Source organism: Siniperca chuatsi, linkage group LG11, assembly GCF_020085105.1.
Source record: "Siniperca chuatsi isolate FFG_IHB_CAS linkage group LG11, ASM2008510v1, whole genome shotgun sequence".
In the NCBI taxonomy this organism is placed as follows: Eukaryota; Metazoa; Chordata; class Actinopteri; order Centrarchiformes; family Sinipercidae; genus Siniperca; species Siniperca chuatsi.
The window spans coordinates 18129150-18143670 of NC_058052.1; the positions used below are offsets into that span (position 1 = coordinate 18129150).

General features: G+C 42.8%; 1 long non-coding RNA gene and 1 pseudogene across 1 annotated transcript; one reads left to right on the forward strand and one right to left on the reverse strand.

The window, feature by feature from the left end:
• Positions 1–14521, forward strand: part of LOC122884551 — a 67462-nt pseudogene that overhangs the window by 48301 nt on the left and 4640 nt on the right.
• LOC122884553 lies at positions 791–8903 on the reverse strand. Its single transcript, XR_006379915.1, has 2 exons — positions 2160–8903; positions 791–1780 (listed from the first exon to the last, which is right to left on the reverse strand). It is a non-coding gene; the product is annotated as an uncharacterized LOC122884553 (long non-coding RNA).

Sequence of the window (14521 nt, forward strand, 5' to 3'; positions counted from 1 at the left end):
TGAAACAGCTCATTTCAAACCATAGCTTTTCTGTCTGTGTTACAGCACTTGAAAAAAATGGCACTACACGAGCAAATAGGTTTGAAATGACCTGGAGTTATAATAGCAAATTACATGGGCTGAAAAGGGCATGTAGTGACACAGTGCTGTCTAAAAAGCAGAGAATGTGCAACATGTGCATATCAAAGGTCTAGTTATCAAAGCGTATGGCTTCAAGCGTGACTTGAGAGCACGGCTTGAGAGGAGTGCCTTTTTAGACATTTTTTTTCATGTTTACTCTTCTTGCACCACCACCCTAATTGTGGAGATTTAACTCACTCAATTTAAGAAATTATCACAAATTACCAAGAGTCAACACAGAGGAGACTGTAGCCAATTCGAACAGCAGAGGGACACGTCTTCACTCGGGTTAGTACCCTGGAACAGCTCCAAAACTCACAACCATTCTCAGAAAGAGAGCACCCTGTAGTGTATGTCAAATAATCCTGTTGGCATTGACTATTGAATGTTTAAAACACTAATGAGACAAACAGACATACTATATAAAACTTTAGTAGGCTGTAGTTTACAAACTGCTTCAAGAAGCTTATATCTGTACTGTAATTGGCACATTTTTAAAGGAGTGACATGTTGGCTATTTTAGCTATTTTACAGTCTATACCTTTTACCTTCTAACAAAATGTTGTCCCTTGGAGCTTGCAAGCTTGTCCTCTGTCTAATCCATGTATCGGTTATCCATTGGTCCAACTGTCAGCAAGGTTGTAGAAAATCAAAAGGAGAAAGTCCTGGCTGTACCTGAGGTCAATACTTTATTATACTTTCCACTTTATTAAGCACTGCAAACAGTACATGCTGGTTTGATCAGATATTTCTTGAAGAAAAAGTCTCAATTTTCAGCCTCATTTGCAGCACCTTAACCTTTTTACTGCATAGTTACAGTACTGTAAGAAAGAGTAAATCATAAATAAAAACTTTGACCATACAATTTATCCAATTTAAGCTCCTAATTGCATCAGAGCTTTTGGTTTTCTATCTTGGCCAAGTTTCCACGAGAGCTCCCCTCCAGGGGCAATGATGCAGGCCCTTGGTAATATGGTTCTGCAAGCAGTCCTAACACACTCAGGCACTATTTATCCTAATCAGTGACATCCACATAACCAGGATTGCTTAAAATGAACCCCTTCCGCGCCCCAGAAAACGCACATTTACCGGGACCCCATTTGTCATGGGTAAATTGAGGGTCAGTAAACTTCGCCTGTATCCTCCAGTGGGGATCCAGGACATGCATCATAACGTTAGGAGAGAATGATTGGCGAAGGCGAGCTGTCACACATTTGTCAGGGGGAAGGGAACATTATTTGCTAATTTCCCAAGCTGGGCACTGACAGGGTGCTTCGTCTTCAGACCTTTGGTGACCAGCATGGCTTCTCAGCTATTAGTACAAGTCAAGTGTTTTTTCCTTTTTTCTTTTTTCTTCCTCACTGTAAAGCGGTAGTAATCAGAGCCATTCGTTCGACCTCACAAGATCGCAGCACACTGGGTGAAGGATTTTGGATGGAGTAGATGCCCCATGCAGTGAACTGCTCTTGCCAGGCCTTAGTTTGAGTCCAGACAGCCTTGAGGGCTGATGGATCACAAACTTTCCTTGTCAAGGTGACGCTATCGACTCCACTGCAACAAAATCTGACAAAATGGGTATGAGGCAGTCATTCATCAACATAAGGACAAAGGGGTCATGTGTGCTTCACTCAATACTGGTGGAGATCAAGAAATGTCAGACCTGTAAGGGATGAAAAAGGAAGATGTTCATAGTGCAGAAGTAAGGTCTCTTTTTAGTTAAACTTCAAACTACAATTTCTTATTTTATGATTGTTAAAAAACACTTAATTTCTTTGTCTTTACATGCATGTACAATAGATGTCTAACTCAACCAGCGTCCTTTTAGTGCAGCAAATCAGAGATATAAATAGTGATATCCAGTTTTCAAATCCAAAATTAAACTCACTTCCTCTTTCACTCTTAGAAAGAGGAACAAAATGCTATGTAGTCTTGGACCCTCCTCTCCCAAAAAAGTTAAATAAACAAACACGGATGTCTTTATCGGAGCACATCAGATAGGGCTCTGTGCTGTTCAGCTTGTGAATTGGGCCTATCCTTACGTCTCTGCTCCGCCCTGCCGTCACTTTGAAGTCCCAGACTCAGAAGCTGATCAGATGGAGAGCTTCCTTTTCATTTCCTGTCCTGCAGGGTTGGGTTTGGTACGCCGTTGGTTGCTGGTCAGTGATGGGGTGTGGCCTACAACAAAGATATGCTATAATCAAAAGCATTCAAGGAGGTATGTAAACACATTAGCTTTGGAGGAGGACTTAAACACACACACCAAATACTACATATAAGTATTGAAAATTTAAAATCCCTAAATCTACTACACACCGCATTTCGGATTTGAGTCCATTTATCTGCAGATAAAAAAAATGACTGCAGTATGAAGTGCTGCAAGTAAGAATGAAATAGGCATTTATAAATGTCATCGCCACAGTCAAGTGGGTTGTAACCAGTTGGCACAACAGTTTTAGCATGTGTCAAAGCACGTTATCCACTAGCCATATCCCCATACCTGCCTGTCTCATTACAACTCTGGTATTTAGCACTAGCTCCACAGGAGTGGAGCAGACACTCTTTGCCAAGTTAGATGGGATTGGTTTGAAGGCCTTGTGAGCTTGTGTGGAGCGCGACAAGGTTCCACGGAGGAAGGTCCTTGTGCTCAATTAAAGGGCTGACGTGACACATGCTCGCACTCCCCCACTGTCAGGCAGCTTGTCAGGTAGGCTTTGAGAAGCACACTGTGGCATTATTCCACAGCGTGTTATCAGCAAGTGACCTGTGAAATCCAGCTCCAGGAAATTGATTGAAATAAGTACTTGCAGTTGAGCATGTATTTCCCCCCATTACATCTCTCTGTGAAATATATTGTGGGTATCCTTCAAGAGAAAAATGAAAGTATGGCTGTGTGTTTTTTCTCCCAGTAAGGATGGTATTCATTGATTTAATTTTAATTGGACCCACTTTTTGTCCCACAGTATCGTTAGAGGTCTGTTTTGTAATGGCTCTTAAAATGGATTGTCCTCACTAAGTCACAGCATCAGTCCTCTGCCACAGGAAAGATAGACGGAGGAGGCAGGGAGGGGGGCTCTTGATAGACGAGGATCTTTCCCTCCTTCTCCTCCTCCTCCTTTCTCTACCTCCTTTTCTTGCCCCATTTTCAGTATGATCCACACCCAACGGGCTTTAAAAGAACTCCACCCACCCCCTCCTCCTCCTCCACTGCTGCATTTTGATTGAAATTCATCGGCAAGTTTATTGAGAAATGAATGAGGGAGGCAGCACGGTATTGACTTTGAGAGGAAAACACAACTCATCTTGAATGAGGGGGAAAACGCGGCCGTAATTTAGCCGTCATCGATCTGTGCCCCGTCCATGTATTGATCTTCATTTTACAATATTAATTTGCGCTTGCAATCAGCTGTGAAGGGAACCCATTTGATTTCTGTTGGCCAGTAATGTGTGAAAGTCCGCCGACGTCCTTAGAGAAGTGGCACACATACTTTAGATGTCATCTAAGAGGATTGAACAGGTGTCTTTGGCCCTTTCTAATAATACGACCGATATGAAGGGAGTCTGAAATTATGGATGTACAATCTGTAACATTGCTCCCTTTTAACCGTGTTAATTACATTTTATCTGTTGCAGGAGCAATATCTGCTGGAGACTGTAACTGTCTAGGTTTTTTCATCTGTATTGGCTCAAAGTTCATGAAATTTCAATGAACATTGATCTGTCTCCATTGATTTATCCTAACTGCAGATCTTTGAAATTTTAATTTCCTGTTCATCTTGAGACTGCTGGAGATGGAATCACTCAGTGATAACTGGCTGCAGTGGATGGAGATGATATGGTCAGTGTTAAAACAGATGAGGTTTGCTTTGCGTGGGTTTGCTGTGAAAATTCCAATTTGGCTTGGTTTGGTTTTTTGAAGATGGTCTCTACATCTGCATGCGTGTTTTCTTTTCTGTGAACACTGGAACATATCTATACTGTGGAGCAGTAGCATGACCTCTGAATATCTTACCGTCTTTGTATGCACAGTATTCATGTTTAACTCCTTATAGCAACACTGAGAAGATATTCACTCTTTCTATGTCTCCAGTAGACTCTGCTGAACATCAGCAAGACAAGGTCATTATGTGTGTTGATGCTGTTCTGAACTGCATCCATCTAACAGACCGCAGGTGCCTAGAAGGCTTCAGTTAGACTGTTTGACAAGTCACAAATGCAATAACACTTGAATGAACTTCTGCCTGTGCTGTTTATCTGTCTCCCCCTTTCCAACTCCCACTCCACCTCTAATTTGTGTTAAGGGGAAAGAAAAAAATAACTGCTCAATGGTGTAGGAGGAGTGGAGATAAGCTCGAAGCAGTTAAGTATAATTAGCGAAAGTAATAGCTGGCAAATGGCAACAAGGCTAGGTTTTTATCTCCTGGAAAGATAGAGTTATCGTAATAAGCTGTAATGGCTGGCAGGAATGCTAGTACTCTGTGCAGGCTTCCATTCAGGCTCATAGACTTAACAAGGAACAATTTCCCTTAAATTTACTGCTTTGCTCAAACATTTCCCTATGTTTATACCCCGATACTGTAAGTCAATACATGTGTTCAATCCACTTCCATATAGACTGAGGGCACACAGTGGTGTATTGCCATGTAAGCACTTCTGGCTGCCAACGTCGGCCATGTTACACTGTTCCTGTAGAGCGGTTACTCGTGTCCTATTTCTAGAGAACATGGAGAAGGAGCAGCAGACCACACTCAGATGCCATGTACACGCCATCCACTCTACATTTTAAGTAAAGTGGCTAGCTGGGGCTGCTAGAGCTCTCAGAGAAAATGTGTTTGTAGCATGAAAGGACGGGCAGATTAAGGCGTCAGATCTAAATAAGATTGGGAAGTGCACATTCCAGGCAGAGGAATTCCACTGAAGCCCTGCCATGAATGCTTGTGCGCATGCGTGATATTCAAAATTGGAAATGATATGGTCACAGCTGCACACCGAGTCATGCATTCCATTTCCTCATATTCTGAAACATGATCATTCACTCTCTAGAGTGAGAAAATAAATAGAAATATTCGTAAAAATGTTCTTCCAAACCTCCGTGAAGAAGAAGCAAGTCTCCTTCTTTGTCAAGAAATGTGTTACTATGTTCCTTTTACTCAAATATGGCAATAATTCTTTTGGTTATCAGCTGTTAAATTTGATATTTGCCGTCACTTTGTAGTCTCATTACTTTTGTTAAATTCTAATCATCTCTGAAATTAAACCATGGAAACAAATCTATGAACAATTTTATCACTGTCTATGTACCACACACAAGGAAAAGATATACACGTTGTAATTGAACAAAACATGCAACCTGTCTAAATCTGAACAGAAAATGAGAGAAAATGAAAATTCTATTAGTCCATAATGTTCCCTCGGCCCCCCTTCCCATGTGCTCTTCATCTCTCCTGCAAAGTATTCAAATGCAAGCCCTGCCTTACCTCCCCGTGTCTCTTTTTCTCTAATTATCCATGAGGTCAGTAAGCAAAATGGGGAAGAAGCCATGAGATCAATACAAATTATCCCTGAGCAAACCAGTGCTGACAGTTTGAATTGCAGCATATGTTTACCCAAAATCAGGCAATTTATCTTAATATCAGGCGAGTAATGCAGCAGGGGTGAGAGGTCACACAATCTCTCCACCTCATAATTACCCGCCTCTAAAACAGGAAAGTGGTATTGATTGGCCGCGAGCCGGGAAGCGGGCGTGACTGGAACGTGCCAGTGACGACCCCCCCACCCCCTATCATACCTCCCCCCAGTTCTCTCTACCTTCCTCCCTCCTCCCCTTGGCTAGACTACCCACCCAGTGCAGATTTATGGGATGTGTGTGGAGGGTTTCATGTTTCCTTGCAGCGACTGAGAACCCTTACAGGAGGGGGCGGGGGGCATGCTCCTTCCACACCCTCACGCCCCTCTTTTACCATATTGTGTTGGAGGGACGAGGAGGGCCAAACTAATTTTGGCATGCTTGGAGTCACGCAAGGGCATCGCAGAGCTATTTGCCTGTTATATCTTTAGAGTAAAGTTTACGACAGAATGTGAAGTTGGAACATAATGATGTGCCAAGGATTAAAAAAGACATAGGGTGTAGAGGTGGGAAGAAGGGAGGAGGGGCTGTCAATGTGTGTGGTGTAAGAAAAAGTAAGAAGAGTAGTCCCAATGATTCTTGTAAAAGCTCAGCAGATGAAAGAAAATCTTTGCTTGGAAGAAAAAATGTGCAGAGCAATGCGATGAATATACATGTAACACATTTATTGTCCAAATTCAATATAAGTGCTCAGTATATATCATCAGCAGCTCTTACAGGATTATTGACATTGTCTGTGTCTGTCTGCACCAGTGGACATGCTATGACTACAAAACTGTCAACTCATCAACTGACAGCACCGTTTAGTGCTAATGCAAGTCTCCATCAGCTGTCAAAAGCATTTGCATGAAATCAATAGCAGATGGCGGCCTGTGTCACCAATTTCATTACGCTGGGGTTGTTACAAAGATCATCTCCATGATAGATGAGATGGCGACATGTCGACATGCGGAGATCACGCCTGATGCTTGGACTGCAACTGCAGAACACTGAGCCATGTTTTAAAACTAGACTGAGACAAGTTTAAATAAAACTTTTCTTTTGTTTGACACATTTAAATTCCTCCATATGTAGGCATTTAATACTGTATATAAGCTGTAAAAAAACACTGATAAAGGGTACCAGATACCCTACCCTCCAAATCACATTCCTCACAATTCTTGGGTTGGCATTTACAGTAGGGCATCATTATCATTGGAAAGGCACACACAGAACACCTCTCCCAACCTAGGTCTCGTCCTGTACTGTACGTCTCTCCGGCTGTGTTCCCAGCATGCCTGGCGGGTTGTGTAGGCCCCAGCTGAGGCAGAGGACAGGAGAGCGTGATGTATCACCCTGAGAGAGCCCACTGACAGCCTCTGATGATGGATGGCCTGATTATGGAGTGCTTTTTACACATACACAATTTACATCACACTGAGCAGCGAGGTCTGGCAGGGCTGCCGTGCACATACACTCTCTCAGCCGGGCACGTGCACTCTCTCTCACACACACACACACACACACACACACACACACACATATATGCATGCTTGTGTGTGTTCACATGTACACATGTACGGGACTGCCAGAGTGCATAGATAAGAAAGGGGGTGGAAATAACAAAAGAAAGGGGGCAAATTCCTTGCTACAGCCTTGTCATGTACAATCAATACGGCAGATCAATCCTTTATTAAGGAGAAGATGGCGTTCCCCCACATTCCAAAGCAGACCTTTGTCGTATCGGGACGCATGATGACATGTCAAATCAGATTTCCAGCAGTGTATGTTGTTGTGGCGGGGGGTTTATCCAGGTGTGCCTGGCTAGCAGGGCTGAATACCACTGTATTTGCAAGCTAGATCCTTGCTATCGATTAGCACCCTGCATTGTCCATGCTTGAACACGTAATTGCTCCATTTGATCACGGTCGAGCTGGCAATTACTGTATTCAAGTTTTGGCAGAAGTGGTGCATGTGTTCGATTATACATATGTGTGTGAGTACATGACTACTGTATGTATGCGTGAGTAGTGTGTGTGTGTCCATAGGTTGTGTGTGAGCATGCTTGCATGTGTATTTAGATGATGAGGGAACAAAAGACGGGGTGAGAAACATAAATGTTCATTTTCCTGCCGTGACTCCCTGGCTTGTGCTTCAGTGGCCCTGCCTGCCTGTGTGTGTGTGGGGGGGCGTTCGCTTGCTTTCACATTCTCTGGTGTTCAGCAGGTTCAGCGAGCTGTGCGGTGTTAATGCTGAAATTACATGCTGAGTAATGAGTGATGGGCCAAATTACAGGCTGAACAATGAATAGAGGCAGGCAGCTCTTATTAGTCTCCATAGAAAGCCATTGATTTATGAAGCGCCTTGCTTGGCGGAGTTACTCTCCTGAAAATGATATCTACATTGAGAAGTGATGTTCTCTATTAAGTTGTTCCTTCCCCCTTTACACTGCTCTCCTCCTTTCCTCCCCTCCTTCTCTCCTCTGCCCTCCTTCCCTCGCCTTGGCCTGCCTATGAGTGTACACATGATTGTTTAGAATCAGGCGGAGCTGTAAGGAAGCCTTCAATTACCCATTAGGACTGTCAGACATAAAACGCCCTGCTCTCACCAAAGTCTGGGTTATGATTCATTTACTTTGTGCCTCTGATTCATCGCCCAATATGCCTCATGCCCCAGATTACTATTTGAGGGGTGGGAGAGATTAATGGCTCCATGGGATCTGCTGCCGTATTTCACGGGCCCAGTGTTGCAGTACAGTTGGTGCAGAAGGGTGAAATGACAGCAACTTACACTAGATCAATGTGTGGACAGCCTTTCACAGATTATTAAAGCTCTGTTAGATTAAAAGACCCCCACTATGTAGTTTGCAGTAGTCAATATTCTCAAGCAGATAAAAAGGGGGAGAGCCCCTCTGAAGGATTCTCAGACTGATGTAGGTCATCACAACTGTTAATGGAATAACACTTGGTGACACAAGTGTGAGAGGAACCTGTGTCATTTTCCATTGCTTGCCCCCCCGGAGCCGGTGATGTTTCATAAAACATCGTCCCACCCCCGAGGTTTCTTTCAAATTAGGCATTCTGAAATGACTTTTGTACTGTAAACTCCAACAGATTTCTCATTTAGTTTCTTCCTGTCTCTGGCAAAATTAGCCCTGAAATGGTTCTAATTTTCATCTTCCCTTTCTTTCTTTCAGCCCTGAATGAGCCAACCATCGACTATGGTTTCCAGAGGCTGCAGAAGGTCATCCCCAGACACCCCGGCGATCCTGAGAGGTTACCAAAGGTCAGTACAGTGGCTCTGCAGCATAGAAAAACACAGAACAGCAATGAGACAGAGCTGTCTGGGTTGTAATGCCTTAATACTCTGAATGTGACAAATAAACACAACAACATTACCATCAAAGCAGAGCACTGTGACCCCAAACCGTGACAGCTTTGCTTCACATATGTGGCTTACCCACTAACCAGCGTGGTAATGGTATTGGTTTTGTGTGTGGAGAGAGGCGTAAACTCTCTGTGTGGTAAAATAGCTCAATCAGGCGTTTTCCTCTCCAGTAGTCTGTGGAGATGGTAATCTGGTCAGAAACGACGTCTGCACCCTCATTACCCCACTCATGTTTTCCTTTCATTTTCTGCAGCTCGATTTGGTTTAATCTTTTGTTTACAGAACCCTGTGCCGTAAACCCCCTAGTCTTACTGCAGCTAATAGACAAAGACTGCATGTTATTATGCTTTGGCTTTTTATTGTTTTCTTTTGAACCTGGGTGAAGGAGTTTAAAGCCACATCAGTCTCAGACACACTGGTGTGGCACATGAATAGGCTGCCATATTGAAAGACCTGAGCATGAAAACTAAGGTGCACACGTTTCTTTTTTTTTATTTCCTTCCCCTGCAGAAACTCTTTGATTCATTTACTCTTTTCATTCCCTTTGATTCTTTTACTCTTTCCATTTCCTATTGATAAAATCTATCTGTGTGTTTTCATTAATTGCTACCCTGCCAGTAACAATTTTGGTGACTGACGTTCCAGATGTGTCAAGTGTAATAATATGACTGATTAGTACATTCAAAACCCCTTGGCATGTAGTAAAGTGGTGGCCACCTCAGAGTTTTAATAATACTGTAAAACCTTTAAAGACCTTATCTATTAAATCCCAGCATGCAACACAGCAATATCATTAACGTCCAACGGACAATTTAATAAAGAACAGACTGTGGTAGCTATAGACGTTTGACCAAAGCAAGGTGGAGAAATGGAACATCACAGCTAGTCGCTGGTTCAGTATATGAAGTGTTTCAATTAGACTCAGTCCCTGTGGAGACAGGAAACAACACCTAGACATGAAATGTTACTCTAATTTCAACTGTAAACGTAGACCAAAAGGTAAAGTACACTTACCTTTAATATCCACATGGCTTTCTCTATCTCCGCAGGCATCACTGGTCAATCTAGCGACACTGTTTCAATTTTATAAAGTCACAGTGTCTTTGTGAAATCCACATCTTTTGAACAAAGAGAGCAACAATGTTAAACACAGCTTTATTACAGAGAAACCTTACTTCTTTCCTTGAATTCAAAGCATGGTGGCTGTGAGACAGATTTTGACACTGAACCCAAGATTAGTTTCCTGGGTGTGTGTATACTTAATATAGCACGGTCTCCCGGCCTTTGCATGAAACAATCACGGAGTGAGATGAAACCCTGCACTTCCAATAAACAACATAAATATTTGATTTGCTCTCTAATGGACCCAAATATGGGGTTCAGGGGGCATGTAAATGATCCCACCAAGTGATTCGTCATTGTTAAGCTTGCCATCTGAGGGTCAGCTCTCGGGGTCAAAAGCACATTCCCAATAAAACAGCCCGTGGCGGGCTGAGGCTGGCACGTACATTTGGAATGAGAACAGAAACAGCATATAGAGAACAGCCATTACAGGGTGCAGGTGAGGTTGGGAGACTCTATAAAAAGAAGATAAAGCTGGAGGACGCGCGGTGTGCATTAGCAGAAAGGCAAATCGACACCAAGCCCACTCACCGCCTCTACCCCCCCCCATGACTTCACCCTCCAGTTGATAATATTACTGCGCTATATTGATTTCCACCAGCCTTCTCCCTGGGACCAGTAAGACACGTGGTAATTGTAAGGAGACAGAAAGCCAATATGGGAGTGCTCATGGATAGCAAGGGATGCACGCTAATATTGTTGCTACACAGAGAAAAAAAGGGGGGAAGCTGCCTCTGATTGAAGTTTACCTCGTAATTCTAAGACAACATCGTGGATGACAGTCTGACCCTGTGGGAGGAGTGGAGATATAAAAATTCAATGCAAAGTCCAGGGTGAATATGAAAGTAATAAGTGTGAGCAGTCAAGTGATGAGAAAGGAGATTGGTTTGCGGGCATCGCGTTAAGTGAAGAGAGACTTTGGAATTCACCCTCCTTTTTAAGATCTTGTTATAAAACAATTTTCTATTCATAATATAAAAAAGACAATTTATAATACCATTTTGTGCCCTCTGGCAGTAATGGACAAATAGACTGGATATCACATTATATCACACTCAATTTCTCTCTTCTGTAACAAATTAGATTCATTATGAAATTAAAAGTGGAAACTCAATATTGTTTTATTATTAAGCTGATTGCTTTGGATTCTTTTCTTTCCTCCCAAAATGAGCATAAGCCCATTCTTTTCCAATTCTTTGTGTAATCCACAAGGAGAAAATATTACAAATGTGTTCATGTCAAGCAATTACCCATGTATTTAAATGAATCTCTCTTCCTGTGCTCTTTGAAGTACCTTCATCTAATGGCCCTATGCTTCTAAATGCATTCATTACCTCAGGCTAGAGCTAACAGAGTAATTGCCTTACAGTTTTATAATGGCATTAGCACTCCAAGCTACATAACCTAGGCCCTCTTTTATTAACTGTGATAATATAAATACAACATCCATGTTAATCTAGTGCTTGAAGAATCACATTGGGGCTGTTTTAGACCACATCTCCTTATTGTTAGATATTTTTTATAACACATCACTTGTTATGGCTTCCTCTAGTTTTTTTCTCGGCAATAACGAAAAACAGTGTCTAAATCTTGGTGATCTGTCATCTGAGCAGCCCCATTTAAACAGTTGTTGAACACGAGACCTTTATGCAAAGCAAAGCAAACAATAGCAGAAATCTGTCACGCATTTGTCACAGAACAACAGAAATCATTTGAGGCCTTTAATTGTTTCAATTTAACATGGTGTGTTCTGATATGTCTCCATGACAAGAAAGCCAATTACACTTATGCTGGAGTAGTATTGAGATTTACATGGAAATGCCCTCAGAACACTATTCCGTGTTAATCGTATTCACAGCGTGAGCTGATACGCATGAAAGCGTCTCGTCAGAAGAAAACAAACTTCTTCCTTGATTGGGTGCAGCACTTCTCATCATCCTCGGATATGACTAGGTTGCCACTTAAGCATAGCCTTGTGAGTCAGCTTGGTTAGTTAAGACACCACGCGGTAAACGACAGATTAAGGATGAGAGGCAATATCGTTTTCTCTCCTCCTTTTTCCAAGCTGTCCTTATGTCACTGCTGCAAAGTACCATATGGACAAGGAGGGAGAGGACGTTTTACAGAGAATGAAACATGGCTTGTGAACGCGACAGTCTTAATTGCTTTAATTGTTGTTTAAAATTGAGAGCCATGTAGGAGATCTTGAAATATGATAGAATAGATTATTGGTAATTATTAACTGCAGACAAAAAGAAAGAAAACCACTTTATCTCACTCAGCAAGAGAGAGAGAAATCTGTTCTGCCTGATGAGAACACATCAAGACAGCTGGTCCTCTCATTTAGTCTACCTGCCTCACGACAACCATAATTCTTTATTTGTATGCAAACTAGATGCATGCAACGTTGAGCATACACACCAATTTCAGAGGTAAATGCCCATTCTATGAGCCACCCATCCGGTAACTTGGGGTGGATTAAGCGATATGTTTCTATAAGAGAGCATGGCATACGCTGGAAGTGGCTTCTACAGTGATTCATCTTGATAAATCAAGGACTGTGGTAGATATGCTCCTCAGGATGAAAGGAACCATACACACACTCCATACACACTACATACGCTGTGCCTTGGAAATGCAGGCCAAGTCTTGGAGGCCGCTGTTTGAAGGCGCGAAGGCTGTGTTTACATTCATTTACGGCAGCTGCCGTCTTAATCCCACACTGCTATTGCCAAGTGATGGAACACTTCAGACAAATTACCAAGGCCCGCAAAAGAAAACACAGCGAATGTGGGAAGAAAACAAGCGCCATCTGAGATGTTTCTAGTGACAGATTTGCATTGCTTTTAACCAGGGTTCTAACAGCGCAGACGACAAATCTCTGCTCTACAGCAGGTGACAACAAGCGAGCATTTTAAAAACACACGCAACAGCCATGTCTGCAACTTGCCTTTGTCAGATTAAATGCACTCTAAAAGGAGAAGAGGGTTTTCATAGAGCATATTGCCTTCTGTATTATAGAAAACAAAGAGAGCAGTCTGGTTGCTTGAGAGGGATTTAATTGTAAGTGCTGAATTCAAAGAGCAGATAAAGACACACAAACGGGCCAAACCCCACCTTGCTGAAAGCCCGAAACAGAGTGGGGGGAACAGGATCCGGGGCCAACTCATTTTCAGTGTTAAGAGCCAAAGCAACACAGCTAATCCGCATTGTCAAGCGGGGGCAAGCATGCAGACATGGATAAGACCACATCCTGAGCATCCGTGTCCCCAAGGCACAAGCACCCAGCTCTTGCTGGATGGGAAGTCATTTGTGAAGTCCTTTGCAACAGCCAGTCAAAGAGGTTAATTGAAAAATTCCTTAATGTCATTACAACAGAACTAGATTAACCCAGAGCTAATTCACTTTATTGTTCTGAAGAGAGGGGACTCTGGCGCTGAACTCCAGAGCAAACGTGAAGCCCAGAATCAGGGGTGAGGTGTTGTTTTTAAAGGACTATGCCAGTTTAATTAAGATAGGGAACATTATTCACTGCTCTGCATGGTTGGAAGGAGCAAAGTGGTGGTGCTGTATAAATGCAGCACTGGTGCCTCTTAAATCAGGGTGGCTTTTATTTAGGCGGTTGAATATGTAAACATTTCTAAAGCTCTCCACGACCCTGCTGTGTAATGTTGTTTTGGATATTGTTTGTTACTGTACGGACCACTGGGGTCTCAAACATAATCTGTTTGGGTCTTAACATTTACTCTTCCTGTTTTCCTCATCAGGAGGTGCTACTGAAGAGGGCGGCTGATCTCGTTGAAGCTCTGTATGGAATGCCCCACAACAATCAGGTCTGTATCCACACAGCTGCTTCAGCGTGCTTATACCTCTGCTAAATAAGAAACCATTGAAAATATACTGAGAGTATCACCAAAGGGTATTTTCACCACTATATCTAGAACAATGTAGGCTACATGAGCTAACCATATGGCCATGAACCATGCATCAAAGCAAAAGCACAGCTATAAAAAAAACATAAATAACAAAACCTCTGCCTTCTCTACGCTTCTCAGGAGATCATTCTGAAGAGGGCAGCTGACATCGCCGAGGCCCTGTACAGCGTTCCCCGCAACCACAACCAGATTCCCTCTCTCGCTAACACAGCCTCCCACGGCATGATGGGAGTCAACTCCTTCAGCAGCCAGCTAGCAGTCAATGTGTCTGAGTCACAAGGGAATGACCAAGGTATGTGATTTAGGATATAGCTCCATAACTCAGTCGTTCTCAAAAGCGGGGTCCAGGGACCCG